The sequence below is a fragment of the Myxocyprinus asiaticus genome, chromosome 45 (genome assembly GCF_019703515.2).
Source record: "Myxocyprinus asiaticus isolate MX2 ecotype Aquarium Trade chromosome 45, UBuf_Myxa_2, whole genome shotgun sequence".
NCBI classification, from domain to species: domain Eukaryota; kingdom Metazoa; phylum Chordata; class Actinopteri; order Cypriniformes; family Catostomidae; genus Myxocyprinus; species Myxocyprinus asiaticus.
Genome location: NC_059388.1, coordinates 9443549 through 9468361, shown reverse-complemented (window position 1 = coordinate 9468361; position 24813 = coordinate 9443549). Strand labels below are relative to the sequence as shown.

The window sequence follows — 24813 nt, the reverse complement described above, 5'->3', positions numbered from 1 at the left end:
CCTGAACAGGAAGATAAATCGCTGCTGCACGAATCCAGTGCTCTCCACTCAAAAAAAAAAAAAGTCCACAAATGCCTTTTGTATATTACAAATCATGTCATCAGGTGGCTCCATAACAATAGTTTGATGCCACAATGTGGAAGCGGCCAGGTTATTAACTACCAGAACTCTCCCTCTGTACGACAGTTGTGGTAATAGCCATTTCCATTTAGACAGTCGGGCAGACACCTTGTCCAGTAGTCCCTCCCAATTTTTAGCTTGAAATTGTCTATTCCATAAAAAAAACCTACAATTTTCAACCCTTCTCTCCCCCACAGCAATCCACTCAGCAATTGTGGAGGTCCTGTACCCTCCCACTTCCCGATAATAAAACCTTCACTTTTTCCCCAGTTTACTCTTGCTGATGATGCTTCCTCATATTGTTCAATAGCCTTTGTTAACACTGTAACATAATTTTGTCTTGTAATAAACACTGTGATGTCATCAGCATAGGCTGATAGTGACACTCTAGAATTACTTATTACTCCAGGAATTGAAATTCCACACAGATCTCTTCTTAGTCTACACAAAAAAGGTTCAATCACAAGGCTGTACAATTGCCCAGAAAGCAGGCAGCCTTGTCTAATACCTCTTAATACTGGTATTGGTGCACTTAAACCACCACCAGTTTTTACTATCACAAAGGCATTAGAATACAATAATTGAATGTATGATATAAAAATGTCACCAAAACCAAATTGTTGCAAGACATTGAAAAGATAACCATGATCAACTTGATCAAAAGCTTTCTCTTGATCCAATGATAAAAAGCCAAGGTTAGAATTATTGAGCTGATTAAAATCAATTATATCCCTCAGTAAAAAAAGACTGTCCATGATTGACCGATTAGGAATACAATAAGTCTGGTCCTTCTGAATTAATGATTCTAAATAACACTTGAGTCTGTTTGCTAGACATTTTGAAAATATTTTATAGTCCAGACAAAACAAAGAAACTGGTCTCCAATTTCTTTGGGATTAAAGATAGTATTGCACGACGACAACTTGTAGGAAGTGACTTGTTTTCACTACTTTCTAAAAGTACTTCATACACATCTTAACCAAGAATCTCCCAAAATTGTTTATAAAACTCTGCAGGTAGTCCATCAATCCCTGGGGATAGCCCAGTAGACATTTGTTGCATTGCCTCTGTGAGCTACAGCAATGTAATTGGTTGTCCAGGGATATTTTCTGCTCATCCCCTAACTTAGGTAATTCATTTAGCAGATCAGAAACATTCCCAGAATCACAACACTCAGCATCATATAAGTCTCTATAAAAATCTGCTGCCAGCTTCTTTATTTCTGCAGGATGTGATGTAAGAGTTCCGTCATTACGACGAAGGTCGTACATTTGCTTTTGCTGGCCACTTTTTCTTTCAAGGTTGAAAAAGAAAGTAGTAGGAGCATCCATATCCTTAATAGAGCAAACCCTTGCCCTTATTAATGCTCCCTTTACTAGCTCTTGTAGAAAGAAACTAAGTTCATTCCTCTTTTTGTATAAAAGTTCTTTCTGTTCAGTTACATTGTTATTTAAAAGCACACTCTCCAGCTTTTCAATGTCTCTTTGAAGATTTTTCACTGTTGCTTGCACCACTGATGTATTATGTGAAATAGTTTTGACAGAACATTTTTATATTTTGTTTACCCACATCCCACCATTGACACAGATTTTCAAAGGAATTCTTTTTTAATTTCCAAATTTTCCAAAAAACCTTACATTTTTCACAAAAAGAGGCATCTTGCAATAACTTAAAGATTAAAATGCCAATAGTAAATTGGTTTTGAAATTTTCTTTAAATTAAAATCAAAAACAATCAGATGATGGTCTGAAACCCCACTGGGTGAAATAAAAACATTCATCACTCTACTATTCCACATCTTATCCAAATAAAATATATCTAACCTTGCCACACTTATCCTACTATGAGAAACTTTAAGCCATGTGTACTGTTTTACTCTTATATTTCTACTTCTCCATACGTCTATCATATCAAACTTAGTTAAAATTCTTGACAACACTGTACTTGATTCATTATGTGGCTCCTTCCCATTTCTATCAATAGTAAAAATCAATGGTACAGTTCCAATCACCTCCAATAATAAAACGTACATTATTTTTATCAAATTTTGAATTGCTTTTTTCAACTTCTTAAAAACTTCTATTCGCTCAGGACCTCCATTCGGTGCATAAATATTTACCAGTACAAAACTGGTACCCATAAACTCTGTCTGAGTTAATAATATTCTGCCTTTTACAATCTCTTCTGAAGCTACAATATTTATATCACTATTGTTTGAAAATAAATGGCATTACCAGCACTATTGTTTGTCCCATGACTTAGAATAGATTTTCCTTCCCACCTCATACCCAATTCAATTTATTTATCAATACCAGTATGTGTCTCTTGCAGAAAAGCTATATTAATCTTTTTTTAATTCTAATCAACTCTGATACCATTGCTAACTTATTCCTGCCCAGTTCCAACAACCATATCTACACCTTGTGACATTTCAACATTTTCAACAAGAACCGTTTCAACACTATTCCTTCTATCATCATCAATCATCACTCCATTGTCAATTACTTCATTTTCACTATGTTTCGACGTTTGATCAGTATCTTTATTCTGATTATCAGTGACACTTTTCAATCAATTCAACATTGTTTCTTTGCTCTGTGACCTGAATTTGTGATTCCTCTGAAATTGACTCATTTTTATCAGACTCCACTGTCACAGCAGCAGAACTAGGCCCAGCAACCTCCTCTCTAACCTGATCCTTATGTGGGTACGCCGTTATCGTATGCCCGATGTCACCATATTCAAAGCATCTCATGCTGCCAGTATTCTCGTAAACCATATACACTTTTCCTTCATGCTGCACTTTAAACGATATATCCAGCTCTGTGCCATTCAAAAACATAAACACTTGCCTCCTGAATGACATGACATGTTTCAAAGCTTCACTTTTGCATCTTAATGGTATCATTTTTATCTCACTTGCCAACTTTCCATATCTAGCCAGGCCCCGTTCAATTTCACCATTATGAATGAAAGGGGGTACACTGGAAATAGTTATTCTAGTGGTTGGATTAACTAGCGGTGAATCGGTAACAAAATCTCCACTTACCGCGATTCCCTTGCTAATCAAACAGTTAACCAGACTTTCCTCCTTGAGAAAAAACACCACTGCCTTGTTCATTCTAGAAGCTGAGGAAATATTATTAAATCCAACTTGCTCTCCAACAGCCAGTAGAACATCTTCCATGCTCACGCCGAGCACCGGTACACACCTAATTCTGTGATGGAGCGATACAGGTGACGCTCCCCCCGCAGGGAGAGACACCATTCTGATACCATCACAGAAAATAACCAAAAACTAACAAATCTGAAAGAATTTTTCACTAACAAAACAATTAATAGAAAATTACATTTGAAATTTTAAAGCGGAAAAATAAATTAAATACAGAAAAAAAAAACAACTCAGTATTCGTTCTCTCCACCTGAGCACCCGCACCAAAACACTCCCAGCATGCACCAAGAGACAGAGAGAGAGAGAGAGAGAGAGAGAAGGACAGATAGATGAGCATCATTGTCAGCTTGAGACAGAAGCCTGTTTTCAGAGCTCATATCAGATGATACCCTGAAGAGTCAAGAGTGAACTGGAGAGATCTATTATTGTTGAGGAGAAGTGCAAAACACCAACAACACTTAAAAAAAGAGAAGACAGGCAACACACACAGGAACAAGAAGTACCTTTATGTCAACTAGCCTGTTGAGCTGTTTGAACTCTCATCATGCTGGCCCTGTGTGGTTATGTCTCTCCATCCCTTCTGAAAAAAATAACAGCCTACGCTGGTTTTGTGCTCTTAGCTGGTTTAAGCTGATCTCCCAGTCTGACAAGCTGAAAAGTGCCCAGACCTCTCTAAAACCAACCAACAGATCAGCTAACACCAGCAAACCAGCTTGTTTAAGAAGTTGTTGTTGTTTTTTTTTTTTTTACTTTAAGCAAGGATGTGAATAATGCTCGAGTCTCTTCACATTTGTGCACTGACCACAGTAAAGCTGTCAAAAGCTTCAGAAGTGAGACCAGATGACCCCCCCGGAGACCCTCAGCGACCCTGAGCCTGGGAAACTGACAGGCGGATATATCTAAAGCGAAGACCACAAAAAAATACATCAGCAGACGCTCTTCACAGAGAACAGAGATGATCACACCACTCACAAAGACAAGATGGCTTGAAGAGGAGAATGAAGATAAAAAAAAACACAAAAAAGTGAGTCACAAAGAGAGAGGAGAGGGAAATTACAGAGGAGGAAGAGAAGACATCCGAGAGAGAGAGACAGAGAGAGAGAGAGAGAGAGGGTCGAGAGTGCTTGACAGAAACATATGAGTGAGAGTCTAACAGATGGCAGAAGAATGGAGGCGTGCACACAGAGACAGTGAAGAAGTATCTGGTTTGCTCAGCCAACATGTGTGTTTGAGTAATAGACTTGAGACACAGAGTTTAGTAACACGTTATACATAACTCCTCTCTAAGCTGAAATCTATTAAAAAAAATAAATAATTATATATATATATATATATATATATATATATATATATATATATATATATATATATATATATATATATATCTCGTCCGAGCGCCCGACCGGGGCAAGTGAGCGTGCTGGGGAATGGGAGGTCCGTGGGGGGGATACCAGGCGGAGGTGGTCACTCTCCGAACGACGAAGGTCACGGCGCGGTCTCTCGGGTGGACGATGTCCACATTAGTGGTCCAGGAGCGCCACCTTTGGCTCATCCTTGTCGAGATGGGTGAGGCCGACAAGACACGGTTCCTTGCTGCCCCCAGAAGCAGCAGAGGAAGGCTATCCGGCATATCCTGCCCCGGTGCGGCTCAAGATCCCGCACACCATCTGCTCATCACCAAGGGCGTCCCCCTGCGGTGACTGCACTGGCTCCGCCGCAGCCCGCACCGGCGTGGAGCCCACCGCAGGAAGCAGACGCCACCCGTCTCACAGCCGGCCGCCAAGAACCCCCGATGTGACAGACTCCAGGGGTTGCGAGGACAGGCCTCTTCCTCCCCCATCCCAGGCTGTTCCGGGGGTGGTCACAAGGGGACAGATAAGTCAATGTCCCTAGACTCAGCACGGCCACGACATGGTGTGGCACCTCGAGCTCCGCCCCGCCGCGAGGCCCCACCTGCCGGTATGCCTGACGACGTTGTCCCTTTGTTCCCTCTTGCAAGGAGCTTAGATGCGTGGCTTGCGCTTTCCAATACGTCGTGATGGCTGGTCCGGACCGTCCGACTCGGCTACTCGATTCAGTTTGCCAGGCGTCCGCCCAGGTTCAGCGGTATCCACTTCACCTTGGTGAAGGACGAAAACGCTGCTACCTTGCGCGCGGAGATTGCTACCCTTCTATGGAAGGGTGCGATAGAACCTGTCCCTCCAGCCGAGATGAAGAAGGGGTTTTACAGCACCTACTTCATCGTACCGAAAAAAGGCGGTGGGTTGCGGCCAATCTTGGAACTGCGAGTACTGAACCGGGCTTTACACAGACTCCTGTTCAAGATGCTGACGCAAAAACACATTCTGGCGAGCGTCCGGCATCAAGATTGGTTCGCGGCAGTAGACCTGAAGGACGCGTACTTTCACGTCTCGATTCTTCCTCGACACAGACCCTTCCTGCGGTTTGCATTCGAGGGTCAGGCATATCAGTACAAGGTCCTCCCTTTCGGCATGTCCTTGTCCCCTCGCATCTTCACGAAGGTCGCAGAGGCAGCTCTTGCCCCATTAAGGGAAGTGGGCATTCGCATTCTCAACTATCTCGACGATTGGCTAATCCTAGCTCACTCTCGGGACATGCTGTGTGCACACAGGGACTTGGTGCTCTCGCACCTCAGCCAATTAGGGCTTCGAGTCAACTGGGAAAAGAGCAAGCTCCTCCTGGTTCAGAGCATCTCTTTTCTCGGTTTGGAGTTGGACTCTTTGACAGAGCGCCTCACGAACGAGCGCGCACAGTAGGTGCTGGCCTGTTTGAAGGTGTTCAAACAGAAAACAGCGGTTCCACTGAAACTCTTTTAGAGGCTCCTGGGGCATATGGCATCCTCAGCGGTGGCCACCCCGCTCGGGTTGATGAATATGAGACCGCTTCAACACTGGCTTCAGACTCGAGTCCCGAGTTGGGCATGGCACCGCGGGACACATCGCATGGTCATCATGCCGGTCTGTCACCGTCTTTTCAGCCCTTGGACTGACCTCTCATTTCTACGGGCAGGTGTTCCCCTAGAGCAGGTCTCCAGGCGCGTCGTGGTCATGACAGACGCCTCCAAAACGGGCTGGGGCGCTGTTTGCAATGGGCACGCAGCCGCTGGCTTATGGACGGGCCCACGGCTGCGTTGGCACATCAACTGCCTCGAATTGTTGGCAATTCTGCTCGCCCTGCGGAGGTTTCGGCCGTTGATCCAGGGCAAGCACGTGTTAGTTCGGACAGACAACACAGCAATGGTAGCATATGTCAACCGCCAAGGCGGTCTGCGCTCTCGTTGTATGTCACAACTCGCCCGCCATCTCCTCCTCTGGAGTCGGCAGCACTTCATGTCGCTGCGAGCCACTCACATCCCGGGCGACCTCAATACTACAGCGGATGCGCTGTCATGGCAGGTTACCCTCAGGGGAGAGTGGAGACTCCACCCTCAGGTGGTCCAGCTGATTTGGAGTCGATTTGGACAGGCACAGGTTGACCTGTTCACCTCCCAAGAATCCTCCCACTGCCTGCTCTGGTACGCCCTGACTGAGGCACCCCTCGGTAATGATGCGCTGGCACACAGCTGGCCTCCTGGCCTACACAAATATGCATTTCCCCCAGTGAGCCTACTTGCACAGACTCTGTGCAAGGTCAGGTCAGGGAGGACGAGGAGCAGGTCGTCCTGGTAGCACCCTACTGGCCCACCCAGATGTGGTTCTCGGACCTCACGCTCCTCGCAACAGCCCTCCCCCCCGCCTGTATGCCTTTAAGTGGCATCTGTTTGCTAAGTGGTGTTCTTCCCCCAGAAGACCCCCAGAGATGCACAGTCGGATCGGTGCTTTTCTTCCTGCAGGAGAGGTTGGAAGGGCGGCTGTCCCCTTCCACCTTGAAGGTGTACAGTGCTGCTATTGCAGCACACCACGACACAGTGGACGGTAAGTCCTTAGGGAAGCACGACCTGATCATCAGATTTCTGAGAGGCACCAGGAGACTGAACCCCTCCAGACCGCACTTTGTTCATTCATGGGACCTCTCTGTAGTTCTTCAGGGTCTACAGAGAGCCCCCTTTGAGCCTTTGCAGTCAGCTGAGCTTAAGGTACTCTCTTTGAAGACTGCCCTCCTGACTCTCCTTGAAGAGTGCCACCTGAAAGCGTTCTCTGTCAGCGAAACGTGCCTGGAGTCCGGTCCGGGCTACTCTCACGTGATCTTGAGACCCCGACTGGGCTATGTGCCCAAGGTTCCCACGACCCCTTTTAGGGACCAGGTGGTGAACCTGCGAGTGCTGCCCCAGGAGGAGGCAGACGCAGCTCTGTCATTGCTGTGTCCGGTGCGTGCTTTGCGCATCTATATGGATCGCACACAGAGCTTTAGGATCTCTGAGCAGCTCTTTGTCTCCTTTGGTGCACAGCAGAAAGGAAGCGCTGTCTCCAAGCAGAGGATCGCCCACTGGCTCATTGACGCCATAGCTATGGCATGTCACGCCCAGGACATGCTGCCCCCAGTAGGGCTATGAGCCCATTCTACCAGGGGTGTAGCGGCCTCCTGAGCCCTGGCCAGGGGTGCCTCTCTAACAAACATTTGCAGAGCAGCGGACTGGGCAACACCCAACACCTTTGCAAGGTTCTACAACCTCTGAGTGGAACCGGTTTCATCCCAGGTAGTGGCACGCAATACAAGCGGATAAGCCCAGGATATCCAGCCGGGTGTATCGATTGCACATAGCGCCTTTCACCTCCTCTGAGCTGAAGACGTGTGCCATTAATTCCCAGTAGTGTTCACAAAATGTTCCCTGGTTGACTTCCTCTGAGCCCTGTGGCAGTCGAGTTTTCAGAGAGACTCGCTGCCGGCCAGGTACACGTGTTAACTAAGAGCACTGTTCTGGGGTAGGTGTTCCGCATGTGGCGGTTCCCTGTAAGGTAACCCCGTGCGATGTATATCTTCCACTAATTCATTTCCCTGTTGGAAAACTTGAAAAAAAGAGCCCCCTCTGCCACAGTCTCCATGTTTGTAGTAACTCATCTCCCATTGGGTAGGATCTACCATGAGACTCTCCTCATGGTCGGCAAGACCATGTGACATATTTTCCACTTAAATATCCCCCCCTCTCTTTGGGCAAGGTGTGGTCTCCGCAGTGTCCTCCCCTTGGGAGGGACACCCCCCGACTAGACCTGGCGGCCCAGTCGGATAATCCCCCTTATTTTTTAGGGAGTGGAAAAAAGAAGGGGAAAAGAGGCCACGGCCTGTCTCTATCTTTTGGGTAGTCGACTTGTCCCCAAAGGGCCGTTTGACACTCATAAATATGTTGGGGGAGGTTATGTGTCAGCCTGGTGCGCTGGCTACGAGGCACACAGTCGTCTGCTCGTCACACACCACCAGTTCACGTAACACAGTTCAGCCAGTTGCGGCGTTTTGTATAGGGAACCCTACTGTCACTACATCGACACAACGTTGAGTGAGTGACAGATTGGGAACGTCCTGGTTACTTGCGTAACCTCCCATCCCTGATGGAGGGAACGAGACATTGTGTCCCTCCTGCCACAACTCTGAACTACCCGCTGAAATGGCCGGACCTTGTCTCGGCTCCTCAGCCTAAAACCTGAATGAGTGGTTGCATACCAGCTCCTTTTATACCCGTATGTCCGGGGGAGTGGCATGCAAATATCACTCGCCAATTTTCATTGGCCTTCTATCAACCAGAGGTGTTTCAGGCTCCCAAGAGTGACCCCTAGTGTCACTAAATTGACACAATGTCTCGTTCCCTCCATCAGGGAATGGAGGTTATGCAAGTAACCAGGACGTTTCTTTATTTTGACAGTGTCTGAATTAGTTCCCCAGGTTACTCTTGACAATATGTGACAAGCCCTATGCTTTGACTAAGCACTGTTTCTGCTATACTTTTAACTAAGTAAGCCTCAAAGACTCAAATAGTCACAAAATAAAAAACATTTTTATGCATTTCTGTCAGGCGTGAGTATTGTTCAGTAAGGTTTGCAATCTTTGTCTTAAAGAAAACTTCAAAATAAAAGTAGTGTAGTGACTCGCCTCAATCCGGGTGGAAGAGGACGAATCTCAGTTGCCTCCACGTCTGAGTCTGTCAACCCGCGCATCTTATCATGTGGCTTGTTGAGCACATTACTGCGGAGACATAGCGCGTGTGGAGGCTTTACGCCATCTACCGCAGCATCCATGCACAATTCACCACACACCCCACCGAGAGCGAACCGCATTATAGTGACCACAAGGAGGTTACCCCTTGTGACTCTAACCTCCCTAGCAACCGGGACAATTTGGTTGCTTGGGAGACCTGGCTGGAGTCACTAAGCACATCCAGGGATTTGAACTCGCGAACTCCAGGGGTGGTAGTCAGCGTCTTTATTCGCTGAGCTACCCAGGCCCCCTTTAATTCTGCTTCTTCAAAACTTTCTCTGAACATATTGGAAGAAATGTAAAATGTCAATGCTTTAGTTTTACATCTTTAAATGTTACGTTCACACACGTATATAACTATAAATCTGCTCTTCAGTTTCAGCTTTGATCTGAAGAAGTGTTAAATTACAGCTATATTTTTCTACACTGTAAAATGTAATAAGTTGACTTTTTTTTTAATGTAAAGTAAAAAAAAAAAAAAAGTGAGGAAACCAATTTCCTTAAAAATCAAGTAAATACACTTATTTGGCTCTATTTCAAGTTCACTTTACTTGAGCCAAAAAAGTACATTTACTTCCAATTTACTTTTAAGACAATTGGTTTACATGCTTTTTTAAGTAAGGTTAACTAATAGATTTTACAGTGTACAGTTTCTGAGGTTCTTTTGAGTGGTTACAAAATCGCTGCTTCTCGACTCCTGAAATCATATTGATACAGCAGCACAACAGGTTCATTTTAACTTCACCCAACACATGACACATAAATGATTAATGTAATTACTCTAGATTCTAACCGGTCTCATTATCTGCTTCAAGTTCCTGAGCAATTCAATTATTTAGTCTTTGGCCCTTACAGTTTTTTTCTCTTTTGCGTACAATTTTCTTTCAACAGAATAAATCACACTAAAACGCTCACAGATCTCTGCTCGTAGTGTCATTGATATTGTGGCACATCATCATATAGGCTAATTGACTTCATTAGGCATGTAGACAATTAACCGGTTAACTGATTGATCGGCATTAACAATTTGTTAGACAAATATGATTGGTTAAAAACACTTTGTAACACAATTTTGTTTCCTGGATAGTAAGTGTTATTTCCTAATTGCTTATGCATCAAAAATATAGAAAATGGCTATTATTCCCCTACCTATTTCCAATGAGATAATGGGCAAATTTGTGTCTTTTCGTTCACATAAAATCAGAAAAAAAAACCAACATATGAATCCAAAATCTGTGGTCCGATGAAGACACTGGCTTTGACCTTTGCCTCAGACAGTTTAGGGAATAAATCTTGAAGGTACTTGAAGGCTGCCAACTCCTAATCTAGAGCTCTAACAAATTGTTTCACAAGGCGCAATTTGATGTGCAGTGGTGGCATTAGCACCTTCCGGGGGTCCACCAGTGGCTCCCACTTTACGTTGTTCCTCCCCACAGAGAACTCGGTCCGCTGTGGCCAGTCCCGCCTTTGGTAGTGTGCCTTGGTGTCCCTGCTGTCCCAAAGGCAAAGATAGCAGGGAAACTTGGTAAAACCACCTTGGAGACCCATCAGGAATGCCACTATTTTGAAGTCTCCTATGACCTCCCAGCCATACTCATCATACTTCAAGGTGTCCAGCAAGGTCTTGATGCTGTTGTAATCCTCTTTGAGGTGCACTGAATGAGCCAGGGGAAGAGACGGGTACTTGTTACCATTATGGACCAGCACAGCTTTGAATATTACTTTAGTATAAATACATGTTAATTTGGATTCATATGTTGTTGTTTTTTTCTGACTTTATGTGAACGAAAAGACACAAATTCACCCATTTTCTCATTGGAAATTGGTAAATTTCAAAATATCACTGTCCTGGTCACAAAAGCAAAGTTTGTGGGGAATAATGAGGCATAAGCAATTAGGAAATAACACTTACTACCCAGAAAAAAATAAATAAAAAATAAATAAATATATATATATATATATATATATATATATATATATATATATATTTATATATATATAAACATTGTTACACAGTGAAATTAAATGAGAGGTTAATTAAAGAAACAACAGAGAGCTAATTTGATGGGATTATCACATATGGCATGATATGTGCACATGACGGCACTGTTAACATGTAAACCACTATCTTCCTCTCAGTCTGAATGACAAGGAAATATGAAGCGTGCACTATGGGACTATTTCTTCCGTGAAGACGACATGTTCCGATGCAAATAGGACTTTAAAGTAGAAGCACTAGTAGTGCGGTACTATATAAATAATAAACATCTGCAAGTCTCAACATCTAAGAGCATATGTTTACAGTCCCAGTTGCACGGGAGACGGGAGTGCAATGCGCAGCGGGACGTCAGTGCTTTCACAGTGGGTTTCAGTCGCGGGCTTCCCGTCATTCAGCTGCTTAACATTCTGACCCCTGCCCGTGTAAATATAAGTTGATTTTTCTAACAAAAATTATTAGGATTGCCCAGCAGCATAATTTGTGGGTAGGCAAAGACTTTGTTACAAAATATAATAAAGGAAATGTACAGTTGTTCATTCAAATGTTGATGTAATAACTATGGCTAAATATGCACATCTGTCATGTGAGCCTGTTTTTATGCAGCCAGTATAGACCCTTGTCATGCCTGTTTGTCACTTGTTTGATTCATGGCTTATCGGTAAACCAGTTAATGCTTGCATTTAGTCGGTTAAAACAGTTTGCCCAAATTTGCATCCCTAGACTTCATGTTGATCGGCCTGATCCATTAATAACCACAGATTTTCATTTTTACGCTCATATTGGCAGTGATCATTTCTTGATGCGTTAAATTAATAAACTGTTTTGTATTTTAATCATTAAACACGCTAAAGAGATAATTTTTCATATGCTCATGAGAGTTTAATGTGCTGTGTAGGAGTTGCCACAGATTTTCATTAATCATGGATAACAGGCTGTAGCAATCTGTGTTTTTAACTGGTCTTCAATATTATCTGTGCTGATGTGTAGTTACAGAGGTTAAACTAGCACTTGCAGGACTAAATGCATCAACAGAAGAGGAGTTTTGCTGCGTTCAATTCAGCAGACCAAAGTTCCTGTTCAGAAAAGTGCAAAAGAACACCACTTGAAGTCGGACTATAAACTTGGGAACTTCTGTGGACATTCACAACTCCGATTTCACCAAGATGCGGGTGTCATATGATGTCACACAAACATGGCGACACACAGAGTCACAGGTGTTATATGGTAGACACAAATTCTAATTATCTTTTTGTTTTACTGTGTTTTCATTTTTTATTCGTGTTTCATTAAAAGAAGGGACATTTTTGTCAGTAGGATGCAACAGTACTGTGAATTAACCTGTGTAATATTTAAGGGGTATATATTCTATATTTTGTAGCATTATAAAGTTTTTCTTGATTGTTAAGACAGATTTCATAAAACAATTAACAATTTTCTCACAATTTTAAACACAATCTCAAAACTACACTCCAGTTTGCACAAACCTCAAACTTGAAATAATGTAATATTTCACTCAAAAATACATGCTCTTGTGTCAAAATTAAAGATTTGCTTCGAATGACACACAAACCCAGCAAATACCATTGCACTGCCCAGAACAGACAAGTGAGATCAGTTCAATTAAATTCAATGGCTACAAAAACATAAATCAACCAGGGAGAATTTTGCAGGTCAATCTTTATGTTTTCAAATTATAGCACATCATATTACATGTACAAGTGGAGTGAGCAAGTAAACGCTGAAAGGTCATTTTCAAAAAGTTTATTTCCATAGAGAAGGAGCCTATACAATACTGTAAAGTGATGATGGGTGAAAAGCACTGTCAAATAGAAAACTGTTGCTCTACATTAACAAGTTGTTTCAAAATACGAATAAATTAGCATAATATTGGGAATATAGTATACTGTAAAATCTAAGTAAGAGTTGGCACAAAAAAATCTATCGGTACTATTCTGCATTGTTGTCATGAACCCAGTTTCCCAGCAGTCACAGCAGCATCCAAACATGGCCACCCCCGACTCAAACTCCCATGCACCACCTCAATCCCAATTACCTGAATTCTGATCAGCTTCACCTGCACCTCGTCACCACATTTATCACTGCACCCTTTATAAGAAACCCTGTCACATCTAGTCACCGCAAAGTATACGTACTATTCCCTTGTGTTTGATGTTGTCAAGCCTTCATAGTCTGCCTGATCCCTTGCTTTTTCCCTTGTACTTTTGCCTGTTCTGACCACGAGTTTGCAAATCGCCTGACCTCCTGCCTGTACTGATTATCGGATTCTGCCTGTCGTTTGAATTGTACTGTTGCTTGACCTTCATTAAACTGCCCTTACTGCACTTGCATGCTACTCTCCTGGTGTATTTCCTGACAGAATACTTCACCCATTCTCATGGATGCAGCAGACAACATGGAGTGGAAACAAGCTTTCACTCATCATGGACAGTTAATGGAACAACAACAACAATACCTCACTGATCTCAGTGCCAAGGTTGATCTCATCACACAAGCTATCTGTGCATTACCTCCACCCACAAGGACCATCGCTATTAACCCACCGATGCCCATGCCCGACAAATTCTCAGGTGACGTTTCTCAGTGTAAAGGCTTTTTGTTACATGCTCCTCATATTTCCTCGGATCAGCACTTCACTGAACTATTTAAACATGTGTTTGATCATTCACCTGATGGCAGAGAAATGGGGGAGAAACTCTTAGCCCTCACTCAAGGTAATCGCCGTGTGTCTGAATACGCCTTGGAGTTCAGAACAATCGCCACTGGAAGTGGTTTTAATGACACCGCGCTTAAGTCCATATTTCATCGAGGTTTAAATCAAGAGATCTTAACCGAGCTGGCATGCAGAGACGAACAACTTTCCCTTGACTCACTCATTGATTTGTCCATTCGTCTTGATCTTCTGCTGTTGAATCATCCTTTGCCTATCATCAAGAAAACACTGCAACCTCCTAAAGAAACCATGGAACCCATGCAAGTAGGACATGCACGATTAAATAAAGTGGAAAGAGAAAGAAGATGCAGGGAACATTGTTTTTACTGTGGTAAACCAGATTTTCTCATTGAGAGGTGTGGTAAATCCTCTGGAAAAACCAAGGACAGCATTCCAAATGCCCGCTCAAAGCCGGTGAGTCTTTCAAGTTACTGTCGACAGAAGTTTTACGATACCTGTTACCCTACGATACTCTGAGGGATTTTCTGTGTTAACAGCGATGATCGACTCAGGAGCTGCGGATAACTGCATTGATCACGAGACTGTGAAGAAATTAAACATACCTACAGAGTCATTGTCACAACCGAGAAGTATTCAGGCCATTGATGGAGGACCTATTGGAGATGGTGTCATAACCCTTTGCACTAAGCCCCTCATGTTTCAGGTCAGTGCTCCTCATTACGAACACATCTCCTTATTGGTCACCACCTCTCCAAACCATCCTGTCATTCTGGGTTATCCTTGGTTGGAACTACATAATCCATTGCTCTCTTGGTCAGATGGCAACTCACCCAGTGGTCCTCGTATTGTCATGTCCATTGCCTCCAACTACCCAAGTTAACTATTGGAACCACGACCATAGAAAGTCCAGAGCACCACACCACGTTTCAAATTCCCATCGAATATCAAGATCTAGGTGAGGGTTTTATCTAAGGCTAAGGCCGCTGGTCTACCTCCACATCATTCCTATGACTGTGCCATAGAGCTTCTTCCTGGAATGATTCCCCTTGTGGTCAAGTTTACCCTCTAGCAGTATCTGAACAGAGAGATATGGAAGAATATATACGAGAAGCCCTCCAACAGGGATATATTCGGCCATCCACATCTTCTGCTTCCGCTGGCTTCTTCTTTGTGGAGAAGTGAGGTGGACTCAGACCATGTATCGACAACAGGGGCCTCAATCAATCACAGTTAAGTACCGCTATCCTCTGCCCCTAGTACCTTCTGCCTTAGAGGATCTCCACAGTGCTTATAACCTGGTCCGCATTCGACAAGGCGTTGAGTTGAAGACCGCTTTTAGCACCACCTCAGGTCACTATGAGTACTGCGTGATGCCTTATGGAATCGCTAATGCCCCCTCTGTCTTCCAGTGTCTCATCAATGATGTACTAAGAGACATGCTGGGAAAATTTGTAATAGCCTACATCGATGACACCTTGATATATTCACCATCCTTTGAGTTTCACGTTCACCATGTCTGGCAAGTCCTTAAATGCCTCTTGAAGCACCAAATCTACATTTAAAGGAGAGAAATGTGAATTCCACAGGCAAACTGTTTCCTTCTTGGGCTATGTCATTAGCCCCAGTGGGATCTCCATGGATCCATCCAAGATCACGGCAGTAACCGAATGGCCTACTCCTCGAACAATCAAAGACCTCCAAAGATTCCTAGGCTTTGCTCATTTTTATCGACGCTTCATTCGTGGTTTTAGCTCCATCGCCAACCCCCTCACATCTCTACTCCGAGGGAAATCATAGTCTGCCTGATCTCTTGCTAAAGTACCTTTACCTGTTCTGACCACAAGTTTGCCTCTAGCCCTGTTACATCTGTTTGCAAATTGCCTGACCAACTGCCTGTACTGATTATTGGATTCTGCCTGTCATTTGAATTGTACTGTTGTCTGACCTTCATTAAACTGCCCTTACTGCACTTGCATCCTACTCTCCCAGTGTATTTCCGGACAATTGTCAGATGCCCCTCAGTTCTGCAGAAATACTTTACATCATGTTACAGTAAAACAACTACTGTTGGGCTAGACAATGTAATCTTAAATTTTCATAGATCATCAGTATAAATGTTAAGAACATGTGATACAGTACATACACAACACACCGTACAATACGTGGTACAACTTGCAGTGATGTCATATAGAGGCCATGTACGTTACCTTAATTATCTAAAGCAAATTGCAATTAGTAAGTTCAGACATGAAACTCTGAATGGTGCAAGAGGATATGTTGTTAGAACCTGTTATCTGTTATCCAAAAAGCTTGCACACATGTGATATATCAAGCCAATCAGCTTACATGGTGTAAGCTAATAGGACCTTTTGAAGGGTAATCGGGTAGCAAATCAACTTGTGTACTCTCTTTTTGCCTAACATTTAAATTTCCTCAGTTTGCAAGTAAGCCAGTTTCACTGCAGCACACTGTGGGAGTTTTCTCTGAAACCCTCCTCCTCCCCAGCTTCACAGGTCTAGATCTGCTACATGGGGATTGTATTTATGTCTAATTGTTCAGCAACATGTCATACATGCTTGATGCAACATGTCATACATGCTTGATGCAGCATGTCTTGTGTTTTCCTAATTGTGTAGTAGCATGTCCATATGCTTAACCCTGTATATCTCTGTATGTTCCAGCAGTAGCAAGTCTCTGTACTTGATCTGCAGCAGCAGCAGCATAGCAGAACTAGGCAGTCAAGACCAATATCCTATCAATATGTCATACCCACATTAACATGCTAAATTTTTCCGACAGTTGTCATGACTAACTGTAGTAAGTCTTACTGTTTCCTTGTTTGAGTGTCTGAATCAGAAGTAACCATAAAATGACTCATTGCCATTGCCAGCATTGTGATAACATGCACAGTCAACCAGATCCCATATGGAACATATTGTGCTACTAAATGTTTACACATGGAGAAATTTATGTTAACTGACTTCAGGCTTTGATGCTTGTGCTTTCTGAATGAAAGCATGGTTAAACGTGTGCAAAAGTAGTGCATTTTTGTGTAGAGTTTGGGATTAAAATAGAATTTGAATTTATTTGTTTTTGAACTGCACATTTAAGACTTCCATAACTTCTATTATGAATTCCCATTAATGGTGTGGGTGGAATAGGGAGAAAGATTTGCATTGTGAATGTTAGACTGCATCTACATAGTGAACTGAACCCTTTTATTTCAAAAGAGCAAGACAATTATTCTACTGTTTGTCATTATATGTCCACATTAAGTGATGTTGTAAATCACCAACCTATTCGTCTCTACTCAGTCCTTCTGCATCCCAGTTCTGAAAAAGCACATAGGCATCACTCATAATGGCCTTCACAGCCTAAATATAAAAGCTAAAAACCTAAAGCCTAAAGACATTGGCTACTCCAGGTGTGGGCATTGTTGCGCTTGTGCTACATACTGCCCATATAGCAAAATGCCATTAAGCATCTGGGCATTTACTTCCTTCTTGAGTAAACCTGTTAATAATTTCACACATGAAGACTAGCCGCTACTCCCTCAGGTAAGCTTGTTTCATATCGAGTTTGCTGGGCACGACTCACGCAGCCGTGATTTAACGGCAAACTTATGTTGAGCTTTGACTGACAGCATACAGAACTGTGGCTCTGTTCAGTAAATAAAGTTCTCTGGATTCCCACATTGAGTTTTACCTGTGATTATGGCCACAAACTATTAAATAATTATTGGAAGTGAGGCATTGCAAACTATTACAAATGTATTTATCATGAAATCTAATTTATATGAGAAGGACAATCGTATTAACATTTAAATGGTAATTAATTTACAAAGAACGGAACTCAAACCACAATTTACTAAAAGTAAACTTCAACTCCTCTCCCACATCTGAAGGCAGCACTGCAAATTGTATGCAGTCTACTTAGTGTTCTTACCGTGCTATGTCCATCTTTTCTGTGAAAACTGGATGCGATCTTACCATGTTCTGTTGCATTGCTGAAGTGATGTTATGGTTTTTAGGTCGACAGACAACTTCATTGTTTTTCAAATCTAAAGTGAAGTGCTTTTTCACAGCTGACACTTCTTGTCGTTATGTGTTTGGACCATCGTACGTGGACTGCATCACTTCTACCTTTTTTTCAATTTGTCGATTAGGCAATTTATTAATCAGTGAATTTTTTGTATTGAGTAATCAATTAAATCAAGTTATCGTGACAGCACTAATGCGAAAATCACTATTTTTTTTTTGTATCAGATGCACAGAAAAACCTCTCACTAAATGCTGTCTACATAGAACATTTCACTGAAAAACTGAAATGTTTGAAAATGTAATCAGTGAATAACAAAACCAGCCCAATCAAGATATAGTGTATATGTGAGAGTGGTCACATTTATTGTATGTGTGTGTGTTGTGTGTTTTCCTACAGTGTGATGACCAGCATGTAATTTCTTCTCTCTGTCATATTCAATCCAATTATAGGATCACATCACATTTTTTGAACAGTCCAGCTCTGATCCCTATGACATTTTTTTTGTTTTTTTTGTGCTATTTGTAGGCAGATGAATTCTTGAGTTCCTTATCTGTCACTCACTCGACGTTGTGTCAATGTAGTGACATTAGGGGCACTCTTGGGAGCCCCAAACACCTCTGATCTTTGAGAAAAGGCCAATGGGAATTGGTGAGTGGAATTTGCATGCTACTCCCCTGGACATAAAAGGAGCTGGCTTGCAACCAGTCATTCAGATTTTCTCTTCGTAGCCAAGCGGTTGTGTTTCAATGAGCTGAATTCCTCCACCGATCCATTCACCTCTACAAACTGCTGGATTTACGGCACATTACAGCGGCTTCTCTCCCTCTGCACCGGTGGAGTGCAGAGAATGCCCCTGGGTGCTTCAGCAGACTAAAAGAGTATATTTCCCTCTAAAAGAGTGGCACTCACGGGGAACATCTTTTTAAAGATGCCTTTCTGTTTGTGTATTTTTCCTGGTTGTGGTCGTTACCTCTCCGCTTCTGACGGCCATGATCGCTGCCTTACGTGTTTGGGCACTGCCCACATGGGGACATCGTTCATGGACGGGTCATGTCCTCATTGTGAGAACATGACCATGGCAACGTTGCGGTTGCGGCTTTCTTTCATCAGAGGAAAAGCCACCCCAGCGGCTCCCCGCCTCGGCCTTTCTCGGTCCTTCTACCTACGGGTATGAGGCCATGTCAGTTAGAACTGGGGGCGATTTGGGGACCCCAATGGGAGCCGCTGTGCTGTGTATGCCCCCGCAGACTTCCCATTCCCCAGCACACTCGTTCGCCATGGTCGAGTTCGGGGAAGAGACCGCCGGCTCGTCTCAGGGCGAGTTCATAGTCTCATTTGGGGCTCGTGAAGAGGATGAGTTGTTGATCGCAGCATCGGAGAGTGGGCTCGTCCAGTCTGACGCTGAGGACTCGGCTGGACTCCCACTTTCGGGTGTAGTCGCCCAGTCGCAGGCCGACACGGAGCTAGCGGCCACGCTTGCCTGGGCGGCTGCGAGCGTCTGGCTGGAGTGAAACCCTCCACTCCCCCCTGAAATCTCATGGCTTGACGATTGGTTCCTGGGCCCAGAGTGCCGCTCACAGCCGTGCTCTGCCCCGGTCCCTTTCTTCCCGGAGGTGCATGAGGAGCTTATGAGGACGTGGCAGGTACCTCTTGCTGCCCGGACCTGATCTCTCAGCTCCTCTGCTCTCACTACCTTCAATGGTAGGGCTGCCAGGGTGTAATCGGCGATTCCCCAGGTGGATAAGGCAGCCGCAGTGCACCTGTGCCCGCAGAGTGCCACCACCTGGCGGAACCGCCCGAGACTCCCATCCAGGGCCTGTAGGTTTACATCGTCTCTGGCAACTAAGGCCTACGGTGCCGCTGGACAGGCAGCCTCCGCCCTGCACGCCATGGCTCTCCTGCAAGTGCACCAATCCAAGGTGATAAAAGAACTGCACGAGGGTAGTTCTGACCCAGGAGTGATGCAGGAGCTGCGTTCGGTGACCGAACTCGCTCTCTGGGCGACAAAGGTCATGGTGCAGACTCTCGGGCAGGCAATGTCCACCCTCGTGGTCCAGGAACGCCACCTTTGGCTCAACTTGGTCAAGATAAGGGAGGGTTCCTTGATAACTCCATCTCAAAGGCTGGCCTATTCGGCGACACCGTCGAGGACTTTGCCCAGCAGTTCTCGGCAGTTAAGAAGCAGACAGAGGCTATTCAGCACATCCTGCCCCGGCGTGGATCAAGATCCTGCACCCCGTCTGCTCGTCACCAAGGGCGTCCCCCTGTGGCAACAACACCGGCTCCGCTGCAGCCCGCCCCCATGGCCCGGCCCCAGTGTGGAGCCACCCACAGGAAACAGATGCCCCCGTCTCACGGCCCGCCACCAAGAACCCGAGGAAGGCTTCGAAGCACCCCTGAGACGGGTGACCCAGGGACGAGGAGACCCGCTGCACTGGAGGTGGTGAACAGACCGCTCTATCCCCCAATGGAGGGCCGGGAGGAGAATCTTTTGTCAGGGATCAGGTGGTGAACCTGCAAGCGCTGCCCCAGGAGGAGGCAGACCCAGCCTTGTCGTTGCTGTGTCCAGTGCATGCTTTACGCATCTATTTGGATCGCACGCAGAGCTTTAGATGCTCTGAGCAGCTCTTTGTCTGCTTTGGAGGACAGCGGAAAGGGAGCACTGCCTCCAAATAGAGGATTGCCCACTGGGTCATTGACACCATCGCTTTGGCATATCACGCCCAGGACGTGCCGCCCCCCTTGGGGCTACGAGCACACTCTAATAGGAGTGTGGCGGCCTCCTGGGCTCTGAACAATGGCACCTCTTTAGCAGACATCTGCAGAGCAGCAGGCTGGGCAACACCGAACACCTTCGTGAGATTTTACAATCTCCGGCTTGAGCCGGTCTCATCCCGTGTGTTGTCAGGTATGAGCAGGTAAGTTGCGGGACAGCTGGCTGGGTGTACCGCTTGTGTATAGCGCCTTTCCCCTCCTGGAGGCAAAGACATGTGCTTTTTACCCCCAGTCGTGTTCACGAAGTCATGGACCCTGGATGTCCTTCCTCCTTAGCCCTGTGGCAGGCGAGTTTGCGGAGAAACTCATTGCCAGCCCAGTATGTGTGCTAACTTGGCACTGTACTGGGGTAGGTGCTCCACATGCACTGGTTACCCATTTGTAAGCCCGTGTGATGTATATTCCGATAGATGGTTCCCCCGTTGGTGAACCCGCATCTTCCTTGGGCAGAGGCCCCTCTGCCCCCGGTCGCCGTGTATGTAGAGCTCCTTCCCCCCTGGGTAGGGCCTACCACGGGGACTTCTCCACATGAGACACTGCCGACAAGACTCTGTGTCTTCTCCTTGGGAGTGACACCCCCCCGAAGCGGATGCTATATGGCCCACAGCTGAATGATTTTTCCTTTTGGGGAGAAGAAAGAGAAGAGGCCATGGCTGGGGCAGCCAGTCCCCATTTTTTGGGTTAAGTCCGACTTGCGTACTTGTCCCCGAGGTGCAGGGGACTGTACGACGCTCGTAAGAGCATTGGGGGAGGTTACATGACGGCTGGGTGCGATGGCTACGAGGCACACAATGGTCTGCCCGTCTCGCACTGCCAGTTCACATAACACAGTTCAGCTAGTTGTGGCATTTTGTACAGGGACCCCTTGTGTCACTATATCGACACAACGTCGAGTGGGTGACAGATAGGGAATGTCCTGTTTACTTTCGTAACCTCAAAAGTAAACCACAACACTGAACTACCCACTGAAATGGCCGGGACCTTGTCTCAGCTCCTCAGCACAAAACCTGAATGAGTGGTTGCAAGCCAGCTCCTTTTATACTCGTATGTCCGGGGGAGTGGCATGCAAATTCCACTCGCCAATTCCTATTGGCCATTTCTCAAAGATCAGAGGTGTTTGGGGCTCCCAAGAGTGACCCCTAGTGTCACTACATTGACACAATGTCTCGTTCCCTCCATCAGGGAACGGAGGTTACGAAAGTAACCAGGATGTTTTCCCCCACAATCCCACTTCACCCACATCATCGTCTGAGGGGTTTTATCCTTATAAAATGGAAGTTCTCTCATTATTCACTTACCCTGATGCCATCCCAGATGTGTATGACTTACTTTCTTCAGCAGAACACAAATAAAGATTATAGAAGAAGACAGAGCTCTGTCAGGTCCTTATAATGGAAATACACAGGTGCCAGCCCTTTGACGGTCCAAAAGTCACATTTAGGCAGCATAAAATGAATCCACATGACCCAAATGTCTTCTGAAATTAATCGATAGGTTTATATATGAAACAAGTCGATAATTAAAATATTTTTAACTTTAAATCGGCGCTTCCGTCCAAGGCCCTGATGCTGTCTGAAATGGCCAAACACTTGCGTGGCATTCGTTCTTCTGTTGTAAATAGGCGCTGCTCCCGAATTCTCAAGTGAACTCACTGACGCTTACGTCATGCAACAGCTACGTGATGCGACAACTGCTGGCAGAAAGTGCTTTTTAAAAGTTAATAACGTTTTAATTATAGATTAATTTTTTACACAAATGTATTGGTTTCCTTTAGAAGACATTCATTGATCGACTGGAGTCGCAGGGATTACTCTTATGCTGCCTAAATGTGACTTTTGGACCGTCAAAGTGCTGGCACCCGTTTACTTGCATTATAAGGACCTGACAGAGCTCTATCTTCTTCTAAAATTCTTTATTTGTGTTTTGCTGAAGAAAGACGGTCATACGCATCTGGGATGGCATCAGGGTAGGTGAATAATGAGAGAATTTCCATTTTTGGGTGAACTATTCCTTTAAGACCATTTAAAGAGAACAGAAATGCATCAATACCATCATCTTCTATCATGTCCACAGAGCTTTACAAATTAACATAAACAGAAAGATTAAACTACACCAGCAGCCTATGATGGGTCAAAGAGACTCAGAAAGAGATACTTGAAACAAATATGAATAAAAAAAACAATTTTAAAAAGCACAGCTCTCTCTCTCACTATATTTTTCTCTCTCTGTCATTCTGTCTCTTTCCTTCTTTCTCTCATTGGCTGTGAGGCTTTACAGTTGTTTGTAAACATGCCCAATCAGCACGAGGCGTCAGCTGTCTCAAAGGAGATGAATGGAGTTCCAGTGGATTTCCAACTAAACTCGATGACATCATTACTTTCTAAGACAAATGACTCTGATCTCCAGCACAAACTGAGGCTGAATTCATGTCTATAATAACAGTAGGGGAGGGAGTTGGCACAGCACAAAAAGTATTTTCCTTGCTTACAATGAAAAACAAGGGACTATAGTACCGCTCGCACTGAATTCACAGTTTAAAGGCCGGTTTATACTTCTGTGTCGAACCTACGACCCTAGCCTCCATGTAGTGGCCAATGTGGTGGTTTGCATTCTGCATTGGTGTGTTGCATCATTTTGTGGGTCATTTTCATAAATAAACAAAGGCAATGCAATTTGAGGATTCAAAATTATTTATTAAATTATTTAAGCATTATAAATGAGTTCATCGAAGTATGTAGTATTGACGTAAATATTCTTCATTATGCATGTTGCCTGCAATGCAGTGAGCATTAACTCAGGCATAGACTATATTGGTTGCTTTTGAGTCGCTTAAATACAAAAAAAAAATATTATTGTGGCATACTTTGATGCTTCATGTTAAAATAATCAGATTAATAAATAACTGCTTGCTTTACCAACAGACAATGGGTGTCATTTTAAAGCTTGAATATTTACAATGCATTTAGGCAAAATAACCAACTTTTTACAGTAGGCATGTCATAAACTTTCGATACATCAATTATTGATCGGCAGGTATTTTATGGATACGTTTTTGAGGCATCGATATATTAACATTAGCCAACATTTAAATTAAAGTAATTAACTAATTTGCATGCTTTCCAATTCACTTTGCCTTCTGTTTAATGTAATCTGTCGTAATAGCTTTGGGAGACCACAAGAGGGTGATATAACTTTTGCTGAAGCCGGTCACAGGTAAGACAAGGCACAGTCCAAACTAAGTTATGGATCTAGTCACCATAAAAACAAACATTACAAAGGTTTTTCTACTTCTTTAAGAATGAACAAAGTGGCACTAATGAGTTTGCAGTTTAGTGCATGAAACTGGTGTAACTGCACAAATTAAATTATTAGCCATTATTATGCAATTTCTCTGTATGTAGTTTCATTCAAGCTGTCAAACCATGAAAAAATACATAGTTGTAACTGAAAAATACTGTGCCGCTGGCGGGTACCCAGTATACATTGTGGCCGGGTAAAGACTGACTGAGTTCGGACTGAATAACTCAGCCATTTGGTAAAAGTGTGCAAAATGGGTTTAGGGTACTGTTTATAGTTGACTGTACTACTGAAGTGTGCTGTATTTACAGTCTCTTGTTTGTGCCTTACCATTTTGTAACATTGTAGTCCTCAGATGGTAGTACTGTAGATCTGCCATAGTTATTAGGTATTCGTGTCAGTCTCTGCCAATGTCCCAATTAAGTGATGGCAATAAAGGTGATTTTGTTGAATACTGAAGTCTGTGTGATGTTACAATTGGAGTCTGAAGTGGGATGGACGATCGAGATCTGACACGGGTAGTGCGGGAACTGGGTGGACTCATTGAAGTGCTGCACCGCAATCTGCCAC

At 44.2% G+C, this 24813-nt stretch overlaps 1 protein-coding gene across 1 annotated transcript in view; it reads right to left on the bottom strand.

Annotated features, from left to right (window-relative positions):
• Nucleotides 1-24813, bottom strand: part of LOC127435402 (thyrotropin-releasing hormone-degrading ectoenzyme-like) — a 215769-nt gene that overhangs the window by 158245 nt on the left and 32711 nt on the right. The gene's annotated exons all lie outside the window — the stretch shown is intronic.